Source organism: Drosophila kikkawai, chromosome 2L (genome assembly GCF_030179895.1).
Source record: "Drosophila kikkawai strain 14028-0561.14 chromosome 2L, DkikHiC1v2, whole genome shotgun sequence".
Classification (NCBI taxonomy): domain Eukaryota; kingdom Metazoa; phylum Arthropoda; class Insecta; order Diptera; family Drosophilidae; genus Drosophila; species Drosophila kikkawai.
In genome coordinates this window covers 28,349,087-28,361,854 of record NC_091728.1, presented here as the reverse complement: position 1 = coordinate 28,361,854, position 12,768 = coordinate 28,349,087, and positions in this window count along the sequence as shown.

Genomic DNA, 12,768 nt, shown 5'->3' with positions numbered 1-12,768 from the left:
TTCACCGAAATCGCGAAGCCATTGTTTGATCTGATAAAGAAAAACGTGAAGTTCGAGTGGAAAGAAGAACACGAGAAAGCAGCAGAAAAACTAAAAAAGGCACTAACAGAAGCACCCGTACTCGCATGCCCGGACTTCACGAAGACATTTATACTTCAGACAGATGCAAGTAACTGTGGATTAGGGGCAGTGGTTACTCAAGAAGACGACGACGGAGAACACGTCATTTCATATGCGAGTCGCAAACTACGGAAAGAGGAAACGAACTGCTCGGCAACAGAAAAAGAGTGCCTCGCGATACACTGGGGAATACACAAGATGAGGATGTATCTGGAACAGTGCTCGGCACCATCACAATCAACCAAAATGCGCATTTGTGTGAGTGAGGTACGGAGCAAAAATGACGTGAGTGTGTTCCGTGTGTGTGAAGTTTACGCTATCCGTGTGCTGGCAGCGCTGCCGGCAGAGCCTTTGCCTATGCCATGGGCTTGGGACGTGCCGACTACTGATCTGGAAGGATACCACTTCGTGGTAATAACAGATCATCTAGCGTTAAGGGGGTCTTCTCATTGGGCAACTTTTTTTTTCGATTTTTTTTTTGCATTTATTCATAGCTTGGGATGGTCTGTATATGTCCCCAAAAGGATGTTTAGAAAATCGAAATACTTTAGAAGATACAGCCTTTTTTGTGAAGCAAGGTCTTCGCAAAATGAGCTTTTTTCAAACTTCAAACGCGTTTATCTCGAAACCACGTTTTTCGAACTGGCGGCCATGATATCTCCAGTTCAACTAAACCGATTTTCATGAAACAAAGTGGAATCGACGCAGAATTGTCACCATTCTCGGGTGACGGAACAGATTTTTTTTTTAATTTTTTTTTCTTTTTTTTTTTTACACTAAACTACAAAAAAAAGCCCGAAATCGAAATTTTTTTTGAATGGCCGCCATTTTGTTTAAACAATTTTTTAAAAAAATCTGTTCCGTGTTCCGAAAATGACATCTATTCTGATTATAACCCCGTTATTATTTTTCATTTCGGACGCCCTGGAGACCCTGAATCGTGGCCGCCAGGACGACACCTTTTTTTTCGACCACCAAGTTTGAAATCTCATTACTCTTTGAACAACCCTCGTATCGAGGCAAGAACAACTTCTTTAGTTACTTTGAACATTTTTGAATACAATAAATAAAAAAAGATTTCAATTATTCTTTGCGTTTTCAAGTTAGAATTTTTTTAAAAAGGGTCCAAAAAACGACTTTTGAATGAGAAGACCCCCTTAAAGTGGCTCAATTCCATAGAAAGCCCGTTAGGACGGGTGGCGAGATGGGCATTGGCATTACAAAGTACGGTACCGGAAGGGTAAGCGGAATCACTAACCATACAACATATAGACTGGTCATTTCATACAACGAAAATGGACACAAAAATTTCTTAGCGAGCGGTCCCATGTTAACTGTTTGCTGTTAGTGACAGACCGTCTGTTAGATTTTAGCTGTTAGCGTCCGGTCCCATGTTAGCTGTCAGCTGTTAGTGTCAGGCCTTTACATGTATGCGTGTTCATGCATTCACGTACACGGGTGCATGTGTGCGATCATTTCATTTCGGCCCAGCAAGAATATTTGGTCTTTTGCTACTTTTCGCGCTAGGTACCCTAACAATATGGGCATATTCGCTATTGGGTTAATGATACAAATAAGAGTGTTATATGTTATAATATATTTCTTAATGTTTCAGCATTCATTTCATATTTGTTTACAATTCAAATCAGTGGCCGCAGTGAAATGTGTTGCATATACAGTGGCGAGCACAACTGAGTGTATGTTCACGATTCTGACTTTGGCCATCAATAAAAACCAAACCACACAAGCAAATCCAACAATTTTTTTTGTATAATGTTTCTTAATTAATATTTAGTTATTTTAAGAAAGAAACAGCAACTTAAAAAATAATTTCAAATTCTTAGAATAAAAAAACGAAATAAACTCACATAAACTCAATTTTGCACGTTTTACCTACTTGTAACTTTTTTCGCTTTCCACATTTTTTATAAACCAAATTTTATGTTTTTTATAAAAGATCTAACTCTATAATTGATCAGTTCTATTTTTGGTGGTTGTAGATCAGTTTAAAACGTGTTTTTGATGGCCAAAGCTGTATTTGGAAAAATATTATAAAAATATTTTAATAAAAGCCCAAAATTTTCCAAATTTTTTGTGATAAATTGAAAATAATGTTGTGAATCTAACAAAAAGTAGCAGTTATACTCGTAAAAGTGTTCAAAGAGTAATGAGATTTCAAACTTGGTGGTCGAAAAAAAAGGTGTCGTCCTGGCGGCCACGATTCAGGGTCTCCAGAGCGTCCGAAATGAAAAATAATAACGGGGTTATAATCAGAATAGATATCATTTTCGGGTGACGGAACAGATTTTTAAAAAAATTTTTTTAAACAAAATGGCGGCCATTCAAAAAAAAATTTCGATTTCGGGCTTTTTTTTGTAGTTTAGTGTAAAAAAAAAAAAGAAAAAAAAATTAAAAAAAAAATCTGTTCCGTCACCCGAGAATGGTGACAATTCTGCGTCGATTCCACTTTGTTTCATGAAAATCGGTTTAGTTGAACTGGAGATATCATGGCCGCCAGTTCGAAAAACGTGGTTTCGAGATAAACGCGTTTGAAGTTTGAAAAAAGCTCATTTTGCGAAGACCTTGCTTCACAAAAAAGGCTGTACCTTCTAAAGTATTTCGAATTTCTAAAAATCCTTTTGGGGACATATACAGACCATCCCAAGCTATGAATAAATGCAAAAAAAAAATCGAAAAAAAAGTTGCCCAATGAGAAGACCCCCTTAACTGCCTGTAGTCGATGCACATTCTCCATTTGTTGTTTTTTTTTTCGTACCAGTACGACTGGTGCGCTATATGGACTCCGCGATCGTTCTATTAGTCCCAGAGCCAGCAGTTCGTCTACCTGTTCGTCGATGATTGCCTGTTGCTTCGGATTTCGCGGGTAGTACCGTTGCTTGATCGGTCTGTCATCGTTCAGGTATATTTTGTGTTCTGTGACATTGCTTACCCCCTTCATGTCTTCAAATACTTGCCTGTCTTTGTCCAGGAACTGCCCCACTTCCTCATCTGATGGATCCTCAGCCTTCTCTGCTATCGTGTTCTTTCCTTCCCTTGCCGTTGTTTCGTCCACGGCTGATACCAGATCCAGCTCTAGTTCGCGACACCTCAACATGCTGTTTGCTCCCGCCAGAAAGTCCATCCCCAACAGTATCCCTCCAGACACGTTCCTTAGTATCATGAACGTTATTGTGAACGATCTTTCTCCGAACCTAACTTCCGCTGTGAAGTTCCCTATTGCTCTTTGTCGGGCTCCGTTAGCGAGTGTTATCTCCGCGCGCATCCCCCACCATTTTCCGTGTTCCCTCAGATCCTGGTACATGTTTTTGCTGATCGCGCTCCTTGATGCCCCCGTATCAACCACTCCTCGTGCCGTTTTCTCCCCGATTCCGATCCGTGCGATGATCTGGAATCCGTCGCAGCTTAGGTCGTCCTCTATAGCTGGATTCTTTGTCGCCTGAGCCGCCAGCTTCATTTCCTCCACTTCTTCCGCCAGCTTGAGGAACTCTGTCAGGGTGTTGAACCCTGTCCTCCGTGTATACAGCTTGATTTTGCTTCTGAAGTTTTTATACACTCGGTCGAGTTTCTCTTCCTCCGTAAGTTTTGTGAACCGCATCAGCTTCCTCAAGCTCATTGCGTACTCTCTTACGGGCTCCGACTACCGCTGTTTCAGCTGTACGATCTGGGTCTCCAGTTGTTCCCCGTATCTTGGCGGTATGAAATGTTCCAGTAAATCCGTCGTCACGTCGCTATCCTGGTTGGTGCGGTGTTCCACCAATCGTATGCGATCCCTTCCAGTATAAATGGCATGGTCTGTATCAGTTGGTCCTTCTGTATTCCGTACCCATCCGCCCATTGTTCCATCTTGCTCAGGAATTCTAACGGGTTTGTTGTTCCTTGGTACCGGATGCCCCAACTTCGTACCCGATCCACAATTTCTGTCTCTATTCTGCGCTCCACTTTCCTTTCTTTGACCTCCTCCATTTTTGTCGTGATCGTTCTTCGGTGCTCGTTCCTTTGCTCTTCCTTCTTAGCAGCTATAGCCCTTGCTGCCGCACTTCTTGTTGGCCGTTCGTCAGTGTGCTGCTTTTCTTCGCTTGTCACAAAGATCGCCGGTGCTGGGCTTCTTGTCGGACTCTTCTCTTTTTTATACTTCTCCGTGAGTTCTATGAGTCTTAGTCTTATTGCCTCTGTGTGATCCGTTCTTTTGGCGAAAGCTGCTAGTAACCACCTTAGATCTTCGCTTCTTCCTGTGGCGTCTAGCCCGAACTCTTCCGCGTACTCCGTTAGCTCACTCTTTGATGCAAGGTATACCTAGCTCGACATCACTCCCTCGGTATCGGATCTTTTATTCACAACCACTTCAACCTGCTCGGGCGCCACCTGTGACGTCCTGACGTTCTTGGGTAGTTCAGCGAGACGTCCAGGGTTCGTGCAGGGATATTTATTTGATTCAGGCGTGGTTGCTGTAAAGCTTTTCCCCGATCCGTTACCCCCCAGGGAGAACTCGAGAGTTAGATACAGTAAAGAGTAAGAGTACGGTTTATTGACAGAATATTACAGTTAGGAGATTTTAACAAGATTTGGGCTGCGGTGGAGAACTACGGCTACTAACTACAATGTATTGTGGCGGAACCTGGGTTTACCTGGTCCCTAAAAATAACTTGGCTGCTGTAGTGATTACAATCGTAATCGGCGGCTGAGTGATTTCTCCAGCGTTGGGCCCCGCTTTATATAGCTCTCGGCGAGGCCCTAGCTCCAGCTCCCTGGCCGAATTTTGCCCTTATCCAGTGTGCCCAGCCGTCGCGTGGCCAGTGTGGCCGTTCGCGGATGGTGCGCGCGCGCGCTTTTGAATCAAATTAAAGTGTTTCCTTCCTTTTCCCTCTTTTTGAGCTTTTACTTAGTTTTATTCATTTACTTCAATTTCTTTTGGATTTACATACTTCAGTTCTTCTAATTTTCGCTCCTGTTTATACTTCAGTTTCTTGTTTGGTTTTATTTACATATTTTAGTTTTAACTTATTTAGAGGAACTTTTAGTTTTACCATATTTATTCTTATATTCATTATTATTATTTTATTTTTTTGCGCGGAGCGTCACAGGGTTTTGAGATCCTTGAATATCATGGTGTTTTTTGCAAAGGCAAGGAGTTCGCCTGGCTTCCTCCTGGAGGCATCTTCTAGCGATGCCAGAACTGGAGAGCCTAGGTATCTCATTCTTGCCCTCGTTAGGGGCGGACATTTGCAAATTAGATGCTCCAATGTTTCGGTTGCCTTGGATTTATCACATTTCCGGCATTTGGCGTTGTCGGTAATACCCAGCTTGACTGCATGTGCAGCAGACAGGCAGTGATCTGTTAGAATACCCTCTAACTTTCTGCAGTCCTTTCGCGGAAGATGCAGCACGTATTGAGTGAGTTTCTCGTTGTGCTCTTTATACATGATTTTCGATATTCTGCAGGTTGCGGAATTACTCCTCCACCTGCTTTTTGCGCTTGCGTCAGCCCGTCTCTCTAGCTCGCTTTAGAGCGTTCTTAGGGAGATAGGGACGTTTTCTGCTCTTTCACTCGCCAGTCCGACGCCTTCCTTTGCAAGTTCGTCCGCGGTTTCGTTACCGTCTATGCCTTGGTGGCTCGGAACCCAGTAATTCTCACTGACTTAGTCGTGCTCAGGCTATCTAGAGACTCCCTGTTTGCCAGTACATTTTTGGAACTGACCGCTGATGATTGCATGGATCTTATCGCCGCTTGACTGTCTACGAACAAATTGACCGCCTCATGTGGACGGTTTATGCTCTGCGCAAGCTCTGCTGCTTTCCTTATGGCGACTAAATGTAATAAATATATGAACATATGTATGTATACATATACATAATTTTAAAACGATATAAATTCGCGCGATCTTATGACGCTTTTCGGCGACATAAGATCGCCGGAAAAAAAAACGACATAATTTCGCAGACGAAATGTACTGGGCGAAATTGTGGCTATGTCTCAGGGACCTGCCCAAGCCGACAACGACAAAACAAGTTCACAGCTTCCTTGGAGTCGTTTCATGGTACCGAAGATTCGTACCCGGATTCACCGAAATCGCGAAGCCATTGTTTGATCTGATAAAGAAAAACGTGAAGTTCGAGTGGAAAGAAGAACACGAGAAAGCAGCAGAAAAACTAAAAAAGGCACTAACAGAAGCACCCGTACTCGCATGCCCGGACTTCACGAAGACATTTATACTTCAGACAGATGCAAGTAACTGTGGATTAGGGGCAGTGGTTACTCAAGAAGACGACGACGGAGAACACGTCATTTCATATGCGAGTCGCAAACTACGGAAAGAGGAAACGAACTGCTCGGCAACAGAAAAAGAGTGCCTCGCGATACACTGGGGAATACACAAGATGAGGATGTATCTGGAACAGTGCTCGGCACCATCACAATCAACCAAAATGCGCATTTGTGTGAGTGAGGTACGGAGCAAAAATGACGTGAGTGTGTTCCGTGTGTGTGAAGTTTACGCTATCCGTGTGCTGGCAGCGCTGCCGGCAGAGCCTTTGCCTATCCCATGGGCTTGGGACGTGCCGACTACTGATCTGGAAGGATACCACTTCGTGGTAATAACAGATCATCTAGCGTTAAGGGGGTCTTCTCATTGGGCAACTTTTTTTTTCGATTTTTTTTTTTTTGCATTTATTCATAGCTTGGGATGGTCTGTATCTGTCCCCAAAAGGATGTTTAGAAAATCGAAATACTTTAGAAGATACAGCCTTTTTGTGAAGCAAGGTCTTCGCAAAATGAGCTTTTTTAAACTTCAAACGCGTTTATCTCGAAACCACGTTTTTCGAACTGGCGGCCATGATATCTCCAGTTCAACTAAACCGATTTTCATGAAACAAAGTGGAATCGACGCAGAATTGTCACCATTCTCGGGTGACGGAACAGATTTTTTTAAAATTTTTTTTCTATTTTTTTTCAATTTTTTTTTTACACTAAACTACAAAAAAAAGCCCGAAATCGAAATTTTTTTTGAATGGCCGCCATTTTGTTTTAAAAATTTTTTTTAAAAATCTGTTCCGTGTTCCGAAAATGACATCTATTCTGATTATAACCCCGTTATTATTTTTCATTTCGGACGCCCTGGAGACCCTGAATCGTGACCGCCAGGACGACACCTTTTTTTTTCGACCACCAAGTTTGAAATCTCATTACTCTTTGAACAACCCTCGTATCGAGGCAAGAACGACTTCTTTAGTTACTTTGAACATTTTTGAATACAATAAATAAAAAAAGATTTCAATTATTCTTTGCGTTTTCAAGTTAGAATTTTTTTAAAAAGGGTCCAAAAAACGACTTTTGAATGAGAAGACCCCCTTAAAGTGGCTCAATTCCATAGAAAGCCCGTCAGGACGGGTGGCGAGATGGGCATTGGCATTACAACCGTACTCATTCGAAGTACGGTACCGGAAGGGTAAGCGGAATCACTAACCATACAACATATAGACTGGTCTTTTCATACAACGAAAATGGACACAAAAATTTCTTAGCGAGCGGTCCCATGTTAACTGTTTGCTGTTAGTGACAGACCGTCTGTTAGATTTTAGCTGTTAGCGTCCGGTCCCATGTTAGCTGTCAGCTGTTAGTGTCAGGCCTTTACATGTATGCGTGTTCATGCATTCACGTACACGGGTGCATGTGTGCGATCATTTCATTTTGGCCCAGCAAGAATATTTGGTCTTTTGCTACTTTTCGCGCTAGGTACCCTAACAATATGGGCATATTCGCTATTGGGTTAATGATACAAATAAGAGTGTTATATGTTATAATATATTTCTTAATGTTTCAGCATTCATTTCATATTTGTTTACAATTCAAATCAGTGGCAGCAGTGAAATGTGTTGCATATATGTATGTACATATGTATTCGAATGAATAACAATCCATCTACTGAGATAGGAACAGGGCATATTGCAGTCGGTGCTCGCGATCAGGGAACCGTGAAGATTTACAAAAACAACGACACTGACTTTTGGCGCAGGTAGCAAGCACATCGCCGCAATCTCCAGTTTGCGACCCAAGCAACCGAACTCGCACATCGTACCAAAAACAAGAACAATTTTAAAGGGAACTGCGCGGCTGGCGTCGACTTCTGCACTAAAGAGTTTGGATTTCTTTTGCAGACGTTTTTCTTAGGCGGACATAATGCAAAAATGGCTGAAGTTATTGAAAGCTCCAAACTTGGGATAAGATATTTCTTTACAAAAATTAATAATTTGGATCTAATGCAGTGCAATCGATTTTGACGAATTAATAAACAAATATAAATTTTTGACCAATTAATAAACAAATATAATTAATTCTACTCAAAAAGTTTTTGTCAGTGTATCTTCTCCGCTTGCACATTCTGTGTGCTGCAACGCGTCGAGACGCTGGGGGTTGTTGTTGTTGTTTTTTTTTTTTTGGCCGAGCTGCTACCCAAACCGTTAGATCTCGTGCCCGTCTCTGTTTTAAGTGACACCGACTGCAATATGCCCTGTTCCTATCTCAGTAGATGGATTGTTATTCATTCGAATACATATGTACATATATGCAACACATTTCACTGCTGCCACTGATTTGAATTGTAAACAAATATGAAATGTATGCTGAAACATTAAGAAATGTATTATAACATATAACATTCTTATTTTTATCATTAACCCAATAGCGAATATGCCCTTATTGTTAGGGTACCTAGCGCGAAAAGTAGCAAAAGACCAAATATTCTTGCTGGGCCGAAATGAAATGGTCGCACACATGCACCCGTGTACGTGAATGCATGAACACGCATATGTGTAAAGGCCTGACGCTAACAGCTGACAGCTAACATGGGACCGGTCGCTATCAGCTAAAATCTAACAGACAGTCTGTCGCTAACAGCAAACAGTTAACATGGGTCCGCTCGCTAAGAAATTTTTATGTCCATTTTCGTTGTATGAAATGACCAGTCTATTTGTTGTATGGTTAGTGGCGGAATGTAGTAGCCGACACGCGGTCAGAAGTTCAAAGTGCCGAAGTAGCAGAGGCAAAATGGATCAGGAAAAAGTTAATAGACATTGAAAAAGACCCGAGTCGTTGGCCAGACTACTGCGTCGAAAACAATAAACTATATAGACACCTACCATCATGGGCAGCGGACGAAGACATTCAACCCTGGAAACTCTGCGTAGGCAAACACAAACAAGCGCGAGTACTAGAAGAGAATCACAAAGCGGCAACTGCAGGACACCTGGGAGTAAGGAAGACCAAGAACAGGATTGCTACCCGATACTACTGGCCAGGAATGCATCGGGAAGTCAAGAATTACATTGACCGATGCACGACATGCCAACAGTTCAAGGTGTCACAACAGCAGGCGTCCGGAAGAATGCACACGCAGATAGCGGAGGCACCAGGAGAGACACTATGCGTCGACTTCGTGGGTCCATTGCCGAGATCAAGTCACGGCCACAACATGCTGCTTGTGTTCATTGACAAGTTCTCAAAATGGGTAGAGCTGACCGCAATACGAAAAGCGAACACGGAAGCAGTCCTCAAAACTTTCCGAAAAAAGATACTGGCACGCACCGGCGCTCCAAAGGTGTTGATTTCCGACAACGGAGTACAATTCACGAGCCACAAGTTCAGGATGGGGAGTACACCCGCAGTTCACGGCTCCATATACACCGCAAGAAAACCCAACGGAGCGTGCGAACCGAACCATTAAAACTATGACCGCACAGTTCACGGGAGAAAGACACGACCGATGGGAGGAAGTACTCCCGGAGCTGACACTAGCATTCAACAGCAGCCGCTCAGAGTCAACTGGATACAGTCCGGCATACCTCACATACGGGAGAGAACCGAGACTGGCGGGAAGTCTGTTCGATGAAGCAACTAAAGGCTCGGCAATAAACGAAGAGACCTCGGCAGAACGAATAACGCGAATCAAGGAAACGTGCGAGCTAGCAAGAAAAAACATGGAAAGAGCAGCACAAGACCAAGCCAAAACATATAACCTTAGGAAACGTGAATGGAAACCGAAAAAATAAGACATGGTGTGGGTCCGACAACACCCACTGTCAAAGGCATACGACAAATTCTCAGGCAAGCTCGCACCAAAGTTTGAGCGTCCATTCAGGGTTATAAAGCTAGAGTCGCCGGTAATAGCGGTAGTAAAGAAGATAGGGTCAGGCAAGACACAAAGGGCGTATGTAAACAACATGAAAAAAATACCTAGGAGAACAAGGAATAACACTCGACACCACTGAACCTAATACCACGAATATACTCACACTGGAACATGGACAAACGACCGCCAGGGAAAAGGAGCACGTGTAAAATGGACCATTAACGGGATAACACACGAAGCACGGTTAACGGGAAAAGGGAAATGTATTCAACGAAAAACTAAGACTGGCAAAGGAGGGGAGAGTGCGACGCCCCGCGTCGCAACATAAAACAAAACAACATACCAATGGAGAGATCTCTATTTCAAATTTTGGCGGGCGCGGGAAAGATAGGAAGTACGGGCACACTGTCACCGGGTGGCAACGCCAGCAAAAACATAGCGCGTCCAGCCCTGAACAGCTGACAATAATCGAATAGATATGGTCGATCTGACAACGCCCCGCCTATCGACCATCGGGGAATTATCTGTTATCGATCAGGGGAAAACAGCTGTCGGTCGGCTATATAAAGCGACGCACCGACCAGTGCGAGTTCACTTTTGCGGAGCAGCCGAACAGACAACTGGTGAGTGAATAAATAATACTAACCCTAGATCAAGCAATAGAACAAGGTTTGGCCCTGGCGGCGAACCTTAATAGCAAAAAGATATAGGAAAAGGTATAGGTAGCAGTAGGACTAGGTCTGGCACCTGCAGGCGGATCTAACGGAGTTGACGGGAGGAGCGGAGTCTGGCCCTAGTCTGCGGGCTTCGCATAGCTAGTCAGGTGTGGGACGAGGTTTGGCCCTGGATGGCGGATCTCGCGGAAACAGGGTATCGAGTACGGTCCGTATGACCACGCCGTACAGGTAATATAGACGTGGGTCCCGATCTGGCCCTTGGATGGCGGTTCACGAATAGGGGAGGGCGTCGAGTGAGGTTCGCCACATTCGCAAAGCAAGCATAGGAGGGGACAAGATCTGGCCCTTGCTGGCGGATCTTGACCGCTACAGGGTAGCAGGAAACCGTTAGGGACGGTGCGAACTTAGGCACGATGGTCGCTCACTTCAAGGGACGTCACCCGGACCCACCAACCGTGACCACGACAGCGGCCAGCCCGCAACCGGTCACGCACCCTACACGCATCACCCGAACAGTGTATCAACAAGCCGACTCCAAACAGTCGCATCACCCGAACGGGGTATTCTCAAGTCGACTCACCGCACACTCGTAGCGGAGTCGCATCACTCGTACAGAGTGCAGTCAAGCCAATCACCGACGGTCGCGTCACCCGAACAGGGTATCATCAAGCCGACTCACCGCACACTCGTCGCGGAGTCGCAACACTCAACCAGAGCATCGTCAAGCCGACTACCGACAGTCGTATCGCCCGAACAGGATATCCTCAAGTCGACTCACTGCACACTCGTCGCGGAGTCGCAACACTCAACCAGAGCATCGTCAAGCCGCCTACCGACAGTCGTATCGCCCGAACAGGGTATCATCAAGCCGACTCACCGCAAACTCGTCGCGGAGTCGCAACACTCAACCAGAGCATCGTCAAGCCGACTACTGACAGTCGCATCACCCGAACAGGGTAACTTCAAGTCGACCCACTGTACCCTCGTCACAGAGTCGCATCACTCACCACAGGGTGCCATCATCAGCATCAGCCAGTCGGCTGCTCATCAACGACGGCCGTGACACGGATCTACCCGCAAGTAGCAACGAGACATCGCAACAACATTATATTCTTTCCCACAGGTTTATCTATATCGAACTCGATAAAGACCACATCAAATTACCGTATTCTCTTGCATATTTACTGGTTGTTTTGGGACACGAGGGGCTTGGACATATACATTTTTGTGCGAGCCCGGACTCCGGCAAGCTAGGCCGAGCACCTCAAAAGAGGGTCGTTACATTACCTTTTAGGGAAGTGGATGCATAAGTTAATTTTGTCCATTTGTAAACTTCCTTAACTTTTTAGGATTCCAACTCTGCTAAAATTTCGTCTTCTGGGATATTTATGAGTAAATTACAATAAAATACTCCCTTTGTCTCGTTGAGGCTCTTGTGTTCACTTCCTTCTACGTTCATCTGGTTTTGAATTTTTAGAAAATAATTTATTTTTGTCTGGTGGTATCATGTTGATTGAACAAGGTGCATCCCTGCTTGATGCTTTTTGTTGTGTTATGTTTTTGCTGTGTCACTCGATTTTCTAGTTGGTTTATGTCTCAAAGTTTGTTGAACTTGTAGATCATATTTGATCACTGTAGCTGCACGGGATTTATACACAATGGTCTGGAGTTCAAATGGTTTTATTTGAATAAATTATTATTTTTTTTTTTTTACTTATTGTTTTATTTAATTTAATTTTGCGTAATATATTTTGTGGTGGAGCACGAAAGAAAACAAACTTACCATTTTTTCTGAAATGTCTGTTGCATCCAAGACCAACGTTTAAGAA